The sequence below is a fragment of the Zophobas morio genome, unplaced genomic scaffold (assembly GCF_036711695.1).
Source record: "Zophobas morio isolate AGI-343-1 ecotype UQ-CSIRO unplaced genomic scaffold, CSIRO_AGI_Zmor_V1 ptg000014l, whole genome shotgun sequence".
Classification (NCBI taxonomy): domain Eukaryota; kingdom Metazoa; phylum Arthropoda; class Insecta; order Coleoptera; family Tenebrionidae; genus Zophobas; species Zophobas morio.
Genome location: NW_026972119.1, coordinates 15,611,916 through 15,626,674, shown reverse-complemented (window position 1 = coordinate 15,626,674; position 14,759 = coordinate 15,611,916). Strand labels below are relative to the sequence as shown.

Genomic DNA, 14,759 nt, shown 5'->3' with positions numbered 1-14,759 from the left:
TGATTAATCGACTAACCGCTAATTGGCGAAAAAATAAAGTCTTGACTCAAAGTTTAAATTAGCGTTGGTAATTGCGCACCCTTAATTATTGACCTAAGACTGGGGAACGGTTACTTACTACGAGCTAAAACATTATTTTACAAAATTTGTATCCTAACTTAAAACATAAATAAAATGTTTTAGTAAATGTAGTAGTAAGACGCATTTGTGTGTTTGGTCTCACAGATTAAGAACTTTGCTGTAATTCGGCTGTTTTTAAGACAATCATAAAGTGGATAAATTTGGGGTAAAAGTCTCACCACAATGCGAATTTAGTTTGGCCAACTACCAAATTAGACCCATTTCTACATTTTACGATATTTTACAAAGTTCATTAGGCTCGGAATGGTGTAGACACAAAGTACTTTCTCGTTTTACGTATGTGTTCTTATTTGTTGAAATGTCGGGCAAACATGAAAGTAGTCATTCACCGGTTGGACTCGAGTACAATGCTTTGGTCACGCTCGACCGGTAAAATCCGTGAGTTTTACGATTTTGTTGGCCTTCAGTAGAAAACTTTTCGGAGATGTTTACACAGGTCCCGGTCGTCTAGCCGAAGGCTGCTTTTAACCCAGCCGGAACATTATTGTTACGTCCTTATTATTTTGGTAGACAGTGGAAATTAATTTAACACTTAAGCACATTTAATATTTTTGCTAAATAATTTATTACATTACTTCTGACAAAACAGGTCAAACGATTTTATGACGTTCAACTTTAATTGTGCTGGTTTTCTCATCCAAACACTCTTTCTTTATCTAATTAGGTAGTAACGCTACGCACTGGTTTCCACCCACAATTTTTAAAATGATCACATCCCCTGGACAATGATCTCATCTTCTATTTGTCAGCAGAAGTCGCCCCAACCTGTCAATTGTCATTAAAGGTTAAAGTAAATCTGTAGCAATATTCGAAGAGCTCATCATCCGTGGTGTGGGGATTGGGAAGCGAATGATTCGATGAGAAGATCAGCACAATGAAGGTCGAACAGCATAAAATCGTTTGGCCTGTTTAATTGTACCTCGTCTGCTCATCCAAACACTCTTTCTTTACCTAACTAGGAAGACGACACAAAACTTGGACATTCTGGAGAGTTTACCCATTTTTAACGTGGTGTAGGGTGTGAAAGCGCACCTCGCCTTCAGTTAACTAATATACTGTTTGTATGCTTTATAATTATAACGTCACTTTTTCGTGGAAATTTTCAACAAGTAATATTTAGCCAAAATAATCTTCAGAGATATAACTTGCTTAGTAATTAGCACCAACAGGAGGATTAAATGGATTATGAGGACATAAAAAACAAAATTTTTTGCTGGCTTCTAGTAATTTCGTGAAGTCTTAATCTAATCTGATCCCTCTATGTCCGCCCAAATTCTCCCTTTGTGTGCGACTTAGTTTCAACATGTTTTACACGATGTTTTAAACTTTTTTACAAATTTCACTCGTAATTTAACAACATTGAGAAAAATATTCATAATACTGGAATTTACAACCGGTTAAAAAAAGAAACTTGCTGTAGGGGTTTCCGAAATAATGTTGAATTGTAACTGATTTAACATCATGATTAATGGTATATCCATAATGCACAAAATATTTTCAAACAAATTTCATTTCCGATACTTAATAATATGAACAAAATTTGATAAAAGTAAACGCTTCAATCGGTCGATGTTTCCAAAATTTACCTCAATTACACAAAAAATTTGGCCTTACTGTATAACTCACTGAAACATGAACCTTGGTATTGAATTCAAAAATTAACATGTAATGCATGTAATTAAAGAAAGCTCACTCATTTTAAAAAGCCATATATCAAGTCGCACAACACCGTAATAACACTGACCGGTAATTTCAGTGCTTCGTTCAGACAGCCACATCGCAGGGTTTTCAAAATAAAAAGAACACAAAGCAGCGTTTCTACGGTAGCAACATTTCAAAAGCCAACTTATATTTATTTAATAAACGTCCACGGCAAGGTCGTGCAGTATAATACAACAGTAATAAAAGTTGCAGACGGTAGTTGGGCGTTTGATATTAGAGACGTCTAGAGGAATTAATTACAGCGCGAAACGTCAAATAATGACAACTTACCACAACTCCAGTGTCGAAACAGTAGTAGTTAAGAAATTTGATGAAACGTAAATTTGGGAAGCTATTTTGTGGAGATATAATGCGGTAATTGCATATTTCATCACGTACTTCTGCCTGATTATTAAATTAATAATGAAGGACCTATATGGCGAGTAAATGAAACACGTCGTGTCAAAATAGTGCATACTAGGAAAATAACAAAACAGTCTATGTTTCTAAAGAGGAGTGTTCGGATGAGAAGAGGTAGCATAATTAAACACGTTAACGATTTTCTGATGCTCGACCTCGACTGTGCTAGTGTTCTCACACCTAGTTAAATAAAATAGAGTGTTCGGATGAGAGAATGTAGCACAATTGAAGTATTAGAAGATACTTTTGGTAATACTCAGTTCGTAACTTTAAATAAGTGACGAGCCAAAAGGACCGAAAGAATATCAGCTTTTCTTAAAAAACTCTAACTTACTAGCGTTGGTTACCAAGCGACTTAGTAGATTTCCTAGATTTCCATGCTTTTTTTTCAGATTAACTACAAAGTCGTGTATTAGATTTAAAAGGACTTGTCCTAATCAACAGCTACAAACTATCTGAACACTTCAAAGGTGGGATAATGAAAGTTCTTTTCAGTTTTTTCTATTTCATTAACAAACACTTAACGCGTAATAGGACTCTTGAGTTTCAGGTGTCTGCTCGAATTTTTAGAAACTTTCTTTATTATGCGCCTGAAACGCAACGGTATCCTTTACTAGATGAGACTATGGTTCTAATATTAAGATTTTTTGTCAACGAAATTTTCATCAGGTCTTGTTACATACCCTAATTATGCTGTTGATGTTTACTTAAATAAACCACAAATAACTGGAATCTAATTTGACTAATATTCGTCATATAAAATATTCGTTCTGTTTTTCATCATAGTGTAAATTAGTTTTTCCAGCTTAATAACTTGTTACACACAAGTGTAACTTGTGCGAGACAATACTGTAGTCTACTACGAGTACATCAAAAGCTTTTGCAAATCCAAATAAATTACCTAATGTATGTCCAGAATTTACTGACCCTAAGGTAATTGTTGATGCTTTCCACAATTTTTTTAATCCACCTACATCAAAAGCTGCTCTCCAGTTAATTTATATGCTATACATTCAAATATTCCTATGCTACATGCTACTGAAATTTCTGAATCAAATGTAATGTTTTACGCTGGCTATTGAAACCGTTCTCAGTTTACAGAACTTTTGCAACACGAAAAATCGTGTGCTGGAGTGGTAAGTCTTCTGAAGGTATAGATAACTCTTCTAATTGCGCATATCCCGTATGCTGAATTATCATTTTTTAAATTATCTGACCTAGATTAATTATTGCAAATTGTTAGGTTGAATGGGGGTTTAATTTATTTCTTAGTAACTCGGATTTACACGACAAGTTACAGAGCGATTAGGTACAAAATCATTCCGGCGCAACTTGACAGGGTTTTCTCGATACTCGTTGGACTCGACTCGACTGAATAATGGATTTGACTAGACTCTACTCCCTTTGTCTAGACTTCACTAACTGCTCCCGACGGTGGTTCCCATTTAAACAACCGCTCGGTCCTTGTCGGAGGTCTCCGTCACTACTTCTAGGCTTGTTCTCGAACAGCCGTCGCGATATCCGCTTCCAGGTTCCTCTCCGGCCGCCGTCAGCTACAATGAGTCATCGTTGCTAGTATCAGATGATGTCTGTTGTGTCCATCATTTCTATTTTTTCGTTCATTTCTACCCTTCTTGCGCTTATTTTTTCGTTCGTTTTGTCTAATCTTGAGTCCATTGTTTCGCCCGTTTCTTTATTTCTTGCGTCCATTTTTTCGTCAATTTTTTTAATTCCTGCGCCCATTTCTTCTTTTATTTCTTTATTTCTTGCGCCCATTTTCTCGTCCATTTTTTCCATTATCTTGTCCATTTTCTCATCCATTTTTGTAAGCATAGGCATGATCTTTTCCTCCATTTTCCCAGCTTGAGCTTCCGTCTCGACAGGTATCTTCAGAATTCTTGTCCCATCTGCCCAAAAGTCGTCGTAAAATCTGTTATATTAATCTCAAATCTCACTTCCTACACCAGTCTTACGTTGAACGGATATTTAAAATCGGCGTGGGTAAAACTCAACAACCTATTTCTCAATAACTCAAATTTACGCAGCGATTATGTACAAAATAATCTGTCTTCGGTTAACTCGATTCATTAACTGAATAATCATCGTTCCCGACGGTGGCATCTATTTCCTCTCGATGGACCGAAAACGCCGCTTCGAGGTTATTCTGGGTTGCCCATCGCGACTTCCGCTTCCATAGCCGTACATACTAGTACCAATACGCGTCGTACCGGGGCTGCGTATGGGTTCTTTCGTAACAATACATTGATAAAGATGATATCAAGTCTTTTAAGTTTTACACTAGACAGTCCGTTCGAAGACATTTTCTACAAAAAGTACCTCGATCTCTGTACGGTCGATAGCTTCTATTTCGTTTTCTGTCAGTATCAGGGATCCACCAAGTCTGGATGATATTCTAGAAAAGAAATATTTAGTCGAAAAGTTGTTAATATTCTATATTTTCGCTTTTTTTTAATATACATAGTATTCTTGAAACAACCCGACACTCAAGAATATGTTTGTAATTTCTTGTAAAGAACCATGTTTTAAGTTTCTTGTTGTGAAAAGACGACTATTTATATTAAGAAAAAAGGGAAAATGTAAGCCCCGCCCACCCGCCCTATCTCAATTGTGATGATTTTTTTTATTCGTCGTGAGCCAAGGGGGCGGAGCTTAACTGCAAAATTCTTACTTCTCTACGAGAAATTAAAAACAAGGTTTTGCGTATCGTGTTATTCAAAAAGTGCTATGTATATTAAGAAAAAATTAAGGTCAAACATTAAGCCCCACCCATACCTAACCCGATCTAAATAGTCATGAAATTTTCATTCCTTACAATTGAGATGGTGGGTGGGCGGGGTAATATATTTTCGTTCTTTTTTCTTAATATAGATAGGATTCGTTGAACAACCCGATACTCAAAAACATGTTTTTAATTTCTTGTAAAAAATAAGTATTTTGCAGTTAAGCTCCGCTCGCCTGGTTCACGGCTAATAAAAAAAAAGTTATCACAATTGAGACAAGACGGGTGGGCGGGTTTACACTTTGTCTTTTTGTTTTAATATGATGTAGACTTCTTTTCACATGATGAAACCTATAACATATTTAAAATGGAAAATTTGTATAAGGAAATATCGATGTGGCAATTAGGCTCCGCCCCATGGTTGCAAAAATTCATATTTCCTTGCAAAAATGTATCATTTTAACCATATTTTAAGTTTCTTGTTGTGAAAAGTTGGCTATGTATATTAAGAAAAAAAAAAAAGACAAAATATAAGCCCCACCTACCCGCTCTATCTTAATTCTGATGATTTTTTTTTATGCGTCGTAAGCCGGGGGACGAAACTTAATTGTAAAATAGTTATTTTTCTACGAGAAATTACCATGCGAAATGTGTAAAAAAAATATGTGTTCAATTCTGGTGAAACTCAATGATGTTCTGAAATAGCGGGTGTCTGTTAATGATGAAGGCAAATTTTTGGGTTGGTAATTCTGAATTATTGTCAGCAATGTTAACACATATGTCACTTCACAGTTGTCAACTTTGACAGGAGCCCTGGCGCCTTAAATTTCATTTTGACAGTCAGGTATACAAAATTTTAAATGTATTGCCAACCTGACGAATAAATCACAAACATACAGAGTCACCCGGTTTTAAAGGCAGAAAAGGGAATCTAAACTTGAAATAAAAAAAAATGTCTTCAATTCTGGCGACACCCAATGTCTCAATGATGTTCTGAAATACCGGCTGAATATTCATGATTAAACCAAATTTTTGATGTCAATTCTCAATTGTGATGAGTTTTTCATTCGTTGTCAGGTCGAGGGGGGGAGCTTAATGGCAAGATCCATATTTGTCTACAAGAATTTACCATTTTAAACATATTTCAAGTTTCTTCTTCTGAAAAAACTACGATGAATCTGAAGAGAAAGGGGAAAATATAAGCCCCGTCCACCCGCCCTATCTCAATTGTAATGATTTTTTTGTTCGTCGTAAGCCAAGGGGGCAGAGGTTACCTGCAAAATCCTTATTTCGCTAGGAGAAATTAAAAACATGATTTTGAGGATCGTATTATTCAAAAAATGCTATGTATATTAACAAAAAATTAAAGCCAAAGATTAAACCCCACCCCTACCTGAAAAATTTACAATTTTAAACGTGTTTTAAGTTTCTAAGAATAAAAAAATCATCACAATTGAGATGGGGTGGGTGGGTGGGGTTTATATTTTCGTTCTTTTTTTTTAATACAGTAGTATTCTTTGAACAACCCGATACTGAAAAACATGTTTTTAATTTCTTGTAAAGAAATAACAATTTTGCAGTTAAGCTCCGCTTTCTTTGTTCACGGCGAATAAAAAAAAATCATCACAATTGAGACAGGGTGGGTGGGCGGGCTTACATTTTTCCTTTTTGCTTTAACATGCCTACGCTTCTTTTTATAACATGAAATTTGCAACATGTTTAAAATGGAAAATTATGAAAAGGTGGCTGTGTACATTAAAAAAAAAACAAAATATAAGCCCCGCCCACCCACCCTATCTCAATTCTGATGATTTTTTTTATTCGTCGTAAGCCGAGGGACGGCGCTTAATTGCAAAATATTTATTTTTCTACGAAAAATTACCAAGTGAAATAAAATAAGTAGAAAAAAATATGTGTTCAATTCTGGCGAAACTCAACGTCTCAATGATGTTCTGAAATACCGGGTGACTCTTTTTGGGTTGGTAGTTCTGAATTATTGGCAGCAATGTTAATATGTCACTTCACAATTGTCAACTTTGACAGGACCCTGGTGCCTCAAATTTCATTTTCACAGTCAGGTATGCCATCACAAAATTTTAAATATGTTGCCAACGTGACAAATAAATCACAAACAATAATTGTGATTTATTTTTAAAATAATGATGTTGGTAAATGAAGAGTTAGACAGTTAGTGTCAAATAGACGTAATGCCAACATCAGTACTTTAAAAATACATTGTAGGGCCTACTAGATGAGTTTTTTCCGATTATTTTTTGTACATTCTCTTTGGAAAATGTTAACAAACGTGTTGAGAAAATGGCAGCTACTGACTTGCTGTCATAAATGTCAAATTGTCAATCACGTACGCCATCTTGAACTTTTAAATATGTTGCCAACTGGACAAAAAAATCGCAATTAAGAGTAACTCGATATTTCCAAGTTATGTTTTTGATTTATTTATTAGTTTCAAACGTTTTTTGTTCAACTTTTTGACAACTTGATGAAATACTTGATCTTGTTCTAGAAACAAACTCTTTAACTTTACCGACTTTTTATAGATCTTAGAATAGGAAAAGTATGTCTAGTTTCTCCTCTCCAAAACTACTGGACTGATTGCTATGAAAAGGGGTTCTGCACATTTTGGCGGAAAAATTTGAATTGACGCGCATGCTCGGCTCACTTCGGTCAAGATGCCCAAATTTGATCAAAACCCACTTCATGTAACGCCTTCCCAAAAATTTGATCTGACTTTATTCCTAGAGAAGATCATTAATTTTATCAAAAACCCAAAATTGGCTTTATTTGTTTTATACAGCAAAAATCCAGTGGTTTTTCAGCGAAAAGTATCAGCGGTTTAGTAATACGGTAATAATCTAATAATGAATGACTCCGTTTTTTAATCATCATAAAAGCGCATTTATTTTTTAATAACATACAAAAATAAATATACTGCACCGTTATGGAGAAGCTTCGAAATGATAGCACGAAGACGAACATTGAAAATGGAAGAAAGAGAACAAGTAAAGCAAGGACAAGAGCCGTTGATGGAAATGATGAAGCAACTAATGGAAAAAATGAAACAACAGAGAGAAGAAAATACAAGGTGTAAAAAAAGAATTACAGACAATAAATGGAATACTGGAAAGAGAAAGAGAAGAATGGAAAGAAAAGGAGAGAAGCTTCGAAGAAAGAATCAATAATTTAGAGAAGAAGTTGAAAAAAAAAGAGAGGCAAGAAAGAAGAAAGAATTTCATAATTACGGGTATGGAAATACGGGAAAAAACAGTTGCAAAAGAAGTAGAGGTATTTTTGAAAAAAAGAAATTGAGGTAGAAGTAAAAGTGTTGGAAACAATAATTATAGGGAAAGAGGAAAGCAAGAAAATACTGGTTAAGGCGCTTTGGGAGGAAAAACAAGAGGTGATGAAGAATAAAATAATCTGAGAGGAAAGAGAATATATATTGATAATGATTGAACAGTACAAGAGGAAAAAATTCAAAAAGGAATTAGGGAGGTAGCTAAAGAGGAAAGAAAAAAAAGATACACAACAAGGGTGGGTTATAAGAAGCTGGAAGTAGGGGACAAAAAGGTATACATGGAATGAAAATAAAGGAAAATTAGAAGAAAAATTTCTCAAATCAAGTCACCACTAACTGAAGAAAGAAACACAAAGGGGAGGGGAGTAATGATGGGACAAATAAAGACTTTAGGTTTAAGAATGTAGATTTTGTACATAATAGGGGAATGGGAAAGAAAAATGGGGAAGATAAACGTGGTTTAAAATTACTCTTTTGGAATATTGCGGGTTTGAAAAAGAAAGATAATTTATTTTGGGACTACGTGAAAAATTTTGTTTTTGTGGGACTAACAGAAACATGGATACTGAAAGACGTGTTGTCAAAGGAATTTCAATAGAAATTGCAAGGGGCAAAAAAAGAAAAACGCAAGGGTAGAGCAAAAGGTGGAATCATAACAGGAGTGAAGAAAGATATAAAAGAAATAGAAGAGGGGGCAATAGAAATGGAAGGCATAGTTGAAAGAAAACTGACTGTAAATAAAAAAAGATGGAGAATCTGCACAATATATATTAGAGGAATGAGAAACACGAAACAAGAAATACAAGAAAAAATCGAAGAGTCCGAAGAAGAATTCCTACTGTTAGGAGGCGATTTTAATGCCAGAATAGGGAACAAAAGCAGGGAAGAAGACGGGGAAAACACACGAAAATCGAAAGATAAAGTAGAAAACAAAGACGGAAAATTGCTACGGGAATTAATTAAAGAAAGTGGTTGGGAAGTCTTGAATGGGGTTAAGGAAGGGGACGAGGAGGGGGAATTTACCTGGATAGGTAAAAGAGGGGAATCGGTAATAGACTACGTAATAGTAAATGGATTAGCAGAAGAAGAGGTAGAAACATTCAAGATAGGAGAAAGAGTGACTCCAATCATCGCATGCCACTAGAAGTAAAAGTGAGGGGCATAAGTAGATGGAGCGGATGCTTAAGGAATGAAGTAGGAAAAGAGAAGAAGATATGGGTATGGAATGAAAAAGGAATTGAGCATTATTAAAAAAAATGTTGGAAGTGGAATTTAAAGAAAAAGAAACTGAAAATAAAATGGAAGAATCAAAAAGAGAAATTGAAACAGCAGCCATAAGAAAAGAAATTGTAACGAGAAATTTAGAAAAGAGAAACAGATGGTGGGATAGCAGATGCATGAGATTTAAAAACAGAAGCAAGGAAATGTTTAGGAAGGTGGAAAAAGGGAAAAAGTATAAAAGAAGAGTACTGACAAGCAAAAAATAATTATAGAAATCGATGCAAAGAAAAGAAAGAAGAGATACAGCAAGAAGAAGAAGAAAAAATTAAAGCCGTAAGAACTCAGCAAGAGGCATGGCAGTATATAAATAAAGAACGGAGGAACAAAATCACGATTAGTGAAGACATACCTATAATACAGTGGAAGAAACATTTTATGGAACTGTTGAATCGAAAGGAAGAGAGAATTATAGTGCAAGATAGTAAAACCGGGATTGGTGGTAGAGAAAGGGAGGCTGAGATTCGAGTAGAGGAAGTAGGAAAACAAGTAGGAAAACTGAAAACAGGAAAAGCACCGGGGAGAGATGGGTTGGTAAACGAAGTGTGGATATTTGGGACGGATGGGATGATTGAAAGATTGAGCGAGTTAATGAATGATGTGTGGACGGGTAAAGGTTTTCCCAGGGAATGGAGAGTAGGGCAAATATGCCCAATTCATAAAAAGGGTAGTAAAGAAAAAGTAGAGAATTATCGGGGAATAACTCCCAAATACGGCATATAAACGCAATGGTGTTAAATGAAAGGTTGGTGACAGAGATGAACGAAAAGAGTATATTACCGGAAAGTCAAGCGGGATTTAGAAGAGGTAGAGGGGCTATGGACAATGTATATATCCTGCATCATCTAATAGAAAAAGAGTTGCTAAAGGAAGAGAAAGTTGGAAGATATAATAAAGGGTTTGACAAGTATAGCGGAATAATCCTTCGCAAGAAACGAAGGGATTTTGTCAATGTCAGCAACAAACATGTAATGGATCTTGAGAAACCTGAGTTATGTGCGATTCAATATTGAAGCAAGGATAGTATTTATCTTCCATGACCAAGGGAAGAGCTTCTTCAGATAATTTACAACTGGGTAGATTAGTAAACACCAAGACTAAGAGGCAATTTGTATTATTTAAGACTGCATTACACTGCCTTAAATTTGAAAAACTTGAAAATTTATTTAGTAACAGTTTTAGAGTCATTGTGTTCTGCACAAAATTTAAGAACACTAGACGCCGTCGAAAAAAGACTCGAAGTCAGCAACTGATAGATTTGCAGGAATGTAAACAACGAATACGTGAAGTGTTTTCTGGGGAACACATGATTTTTTTCAGTTCAATCATTTCATCTTGAAACGAACGTACATTAGTTTCAACTACAATTAATTTATTAAATATGCGTGATGCCGTGGTTACAATTAGTATTGTATATAATTCGCCATCACCCTGTCTTCTACGTTTAACCGTTTTGCCACTATATTGTTTGACTACTCGAATGTGTTAAGTTTTCATATTAACATATTTTAACTTTAGAAATGATCAGTGACTATCTAAAATGGTCACTGAATTACCAGTAGAAACGTAATTTCAATACTTTCCGATATGCGTCAGTTTATAGTAGTCAAAACCCACCATATCTCTTTTTACTGCCTGTCTGTCATCAATCGCCAGTTATAAATGTGAACATTCGCTTTCTGCACAGATTTAACAATCCCAAATATTCCGCCTTCGCAGAACGGAGAAATTAGCTTCCTGGTGTTGTACATATCACGGCAATTGCAAAAAATAAAAGCCGGAAAATGTGGAAAATATGGACGTGTTTTATGAAAAGCTGTTCTATTGTACGTAGGTTTTCCGCCAAAGCTCCCGGAGCTCCACCTGCGCTTGCAGCGCAGAAAGCACATCGTGTGGATTGCAGCGGTTTCAAAGCGCTCTGGTGCATACCTCCCTGCTTAATCGATTGACTAACCGCTAACCAGCTGCTATCTGTTACCTTGTTGGTTATGATTATGAAAGCATAAAGGCATGCGTGTTATTTTCACGCAATTACTAATTAATGAAAGTTCTCGGTAGGGTGGCTGCCAAATTCGGCAGCGCTTCCACCTCGCTGTAAAGTTCAATATGTATAATACAGAAATTGAAAACGGCCCTGAAAAATGAATTTCCTCGTTATCTGCTCAGCTTTCTGGGTGTGTACCAATCGAGATATTAATCTCAAGTGCGGTGTATTGGGTGTGAAATTTCCGAAATTGCCTGAGTTCGGAATACAGTTGCTATTGTCGAAAATACCCAGAGTCGAGCGAATGAAATTCAGGTGAGAAAAATGCGCGAAAACTGCGATTGTCACGCAGAGTTTATCGAAAACTCGTAATAAAAATATGTAAATTCGGGAGAGGCATAATGCAAGTATTTAGGAGTCACGGTAAATGACGGGGAAAAACGTGACGGAGTGTGCCGCTCGAAATTCGGAAGACACTCTGCCATTGATTTGCGTCGTTCGCAAACAAAAAAAGAACCATTCTTTATGTTCAGTCTCAAATGAATAATTAATTTCCATCATTCTTGCTCTGTTACGGAAGCTTACGTAGAAATCATATCGAACGGGAATTTATCTCAGTCAGATGCGGCTTTGCCCGCTAATAAAACGTCCGCGGGGACCGAATGATGACAGATGGACACACTGCGAGGTAATAGTTTAACTTATGCGCAAAACTTCCACAGACTCCAATCCGAATTTTTCGTTCGTAAACTAAGAGTTTGATGTCTCAAAGAACACAAATAATGAGAGGCCATCAAAATACGTAATTACATTTTTCCGAAATAACAACCCTTCTTCACTCGTCTGCGTAATTTTATTAGAACAGTCTTATTAAGAATAAAATATAATCAGTGAGGGACGAGTCGCACGCAGTTTCAGTCGTTTTCAGACATTGAGAGAATTTTTCTTTGAGTATCTCCGATATTAAAAACGTTGTTTTGCTTCAAGTTAACTTTAAGATTTAAAACGTTCGATAACGTATTCTCTAAGGTCTTTCATCGCTGTTACACAACAATTCGTTACGAGTATGCAGAGGACAAACACTAGGGGTGGATAAATGTATTGAGGGAGCTTGGAAACAGTTGGAGTCCATACACAGTCATAGGTGATTAGGACAATTTAGAGAATCATCAAAAGTCGATAACAAATTGTCAATGGATCTGAAGCGGTTAATTGAAAGCGTGAAAGGGGGCAGAGTTTGATAGGAAAGGGAAAATTACGTACGTAGAGAGAAGTTTGAAAAAGCAAATATTGCAGAAACATTTTTGTTAAGTAATTGTGATTAAAAATCAAGGCTGACTCATAAACAACAAGTATATTTTTATATATTATTTTATTTTTTGACGTATATCGCTCTGGTGATTTTGGAGAGTATTTGTCTAATAGAAAGCGACACAGAAAAACGATGGACAAACAGACGGAAATGGAAGACCTACTTTTTCGTACACTTGGGGTCATGAAACGTAGAAAAAAATTAGTCAGATGAGTTTGGCTTACGCTCAGGAAATAAAAACTTCAGATTACTTTAAAGTTGTCGTTGTTTTACGAGGAATGTATTTACATGAAACTAGTTTCCAAACTAATTTTCCTTACCTTATTAAGACTAATTTGCAAGTTATCTGTGAAAATCAATAACTAAAAGAACTCCAGGACTAACCCTTGAGGCACTTTACCAAGAATATTCTTTGTGAAAGAAGTAGTATTATTAGGAACACTGTGTCCTATCGCAAAGATATGACGTTATTAATTTAAGTCTGGTTGTCGGGCAAAGATAATAGTTTAGTAATTTATTACTTACAACGAACCATATCGGACACATTTGTTAAGTCTAATTCGACATTGTTCACTAAATTATCAATTTCATCTTTTCTAGACGTTTTATACCTCCTAGAATGTAGGAAAGTAGGTCTTCCTTTTCCGTTAGAATGTCGTCTGTGTGTCTGTCGTCAGTGCGTTGATAATTTCACTAAACAATTAATTTTGGTAATTACTGAACAGATTATTGTAAAATTATGGTTTTAGTGTGAGATTATCGTGTAGTTAGTAAAATTTGTCTGTTCTTCCTCATCAAAAATTTAATGAGAAAATACTGTTTAAAGTATAAGAACCAAATGTTTCACTACTTCTAGTTTAATTATTATCAATGCTAATTGTTAAACATACTCATGTAACTGAAAAAATATTGAAAATTGTACAACAAAAACTGTTGATTGTTGTTTTAGAAACTGCAAACTCGATAACTGAAATTTTGCCCACGTGTTAAATTTGTCCTGTAGAATCCCTTTAATAACGTCGTTTCAAAATTTTACAAAGACAATCTCATTTGAATTGTAGAAATTAGCATGCTTTAATATGTGCAGTTACTGTTATTTTTAGAATTTTGTACACAGGATGTTTCAAAAAATTAGTGAATGAAGTAGTTTATTTATTGATTAGATCAAAAATATTTAGTCAATTTTCTAGTCTCTCTATATACTTGCTAAGATTAGACTGATTTTGGCAAGTGACATTTCCTCTAAAAAAATAAGGGTGGGTGGGTGGGGCTAGTACTTGCTAAGATAAGACTGAATTTGGCAGATAATCCGCTCTTTCAAGAAAATAAAGGGTGGGTGGGCGTGGCTAGTACTTGCTAAGGTAAGATTGATTATGCCAAATGACATATCCTCTAAAAAAGTAAAGGTGGGTGGGTGGGGCTAGTACTTGCCAAGATAAGACTGAATTTGGCAGATGACCCGCTCTTCCAAGAAAATAAAGGGTGGGTGGGCGGGGCTAGTACTTGCCAAGATAAGACTGATTTGGCAGATGACCTGTTCTTCTAAAAAAATAAAGGGTGGGTGGGCGGAGCTAGTACTTGCCTTAGTTGTTCTCTCAAAAATTAATGTCATATTTTATATGTTTGTTAGGAATATCGTATAGATATAATGGTAAAACAGTACCAAAATGTATCTAGTCATCCCTACCAACAATTTGATGACGTCATGTCAATATCTTTTTTTGACAAATGGCACTGGAATTTTATAAAACAATAAAGTCCGGTAGTTGTAACTTATGAATCCCCCTTGAGTTTTTACCTTAGGTTTTCAGATTTTTCCCAAAATAAAATCGAAATTTTATAATAAAATTTTACACTATATGAACGA

At 35.4% G+C, this 14,759-nt stretch overlaps 1 protein-coding gene across 2 annotated transcripts in view; it reads left to right on the top strand.

Annotated features, from left to right (window-relative positions):
• Positions 1 to 14,759, top strand: part of LOC135128994 (neurotrimin-like) — a 263,914-nt gene that overhangs the window by 187,211 nt on the left and 61,944 nt on the right. The gene's annotated exons all lie outside the window — the stretch shown is intronic.